Below are 376 nucleotides of genomic sequence, written 5' to 3'. Positions count from 1 at the left end.
GGGGGGGGGGGGTGTGAGAATACTTTGCTATTAGTAGGCAGTTTACCTTTGCCCTGAATAGGCTGGCAATACTTTGTTTTTAAGCACAGTTTGTGGCTATGTTCCTTTTAACCTGACTAGCTGTGTGTGTCTTCTCTTCTTCCAGGACATAGTGCAGCAGAATAACACCCTCATCGAGGAAATGTTGCATCTCATCATTATGATTGTTGGTAAGTTTGCTGGATGTTTTTCCTCCAGACTGTCTGAAATTTGGGTTACAGAATTGAATACTTGTTGAAGTTGTATAATCTTCTGGCTTATTATACTGTTATTCAGATCTGCAATTTCTATATACCTGTGCACCCCCCCTCCCCCCCCCCCACATACCTGGGCACGT

General features: G+C 43.6%; 1 protein-coding gene across 1 annotated transcript in view; it reads left to right on the top strand.

The window, feature by feature from the left end:
• Positions 1 to 376, top strand: part of UBR2 (ubiquitin protein ligase E3 component n-recognin 2) — a 76,663-nt gene that overhangs the window by 43,945 nt on the left and 32,342 nt on the right. The gene's annotated exons all lie outside the window — the stretch shown is intronic.

This window comes from Nanorana parkeri, unplaced genomic scaffold, assembly GCF_000935625.1.
Source record: "Nanorana parkeri isolate BGI_ZX_2015 unplaced genomic scaffold, ASM93562v1 scaffold1, whole genome shotgun sequence".
NCBI classification, from domain to species: domain Eukaryota; kingdom Metazoa; phylum Chordata; class Amphibia; order Anura; family Dicroglossidae; genus Nanorana; species Nanorana parkeri.
The sequence above is the reverse complement of the archived record's forward strand: the minus strand, read 5'-3'. Positions and strand labels throughout refer to the sequence as shown.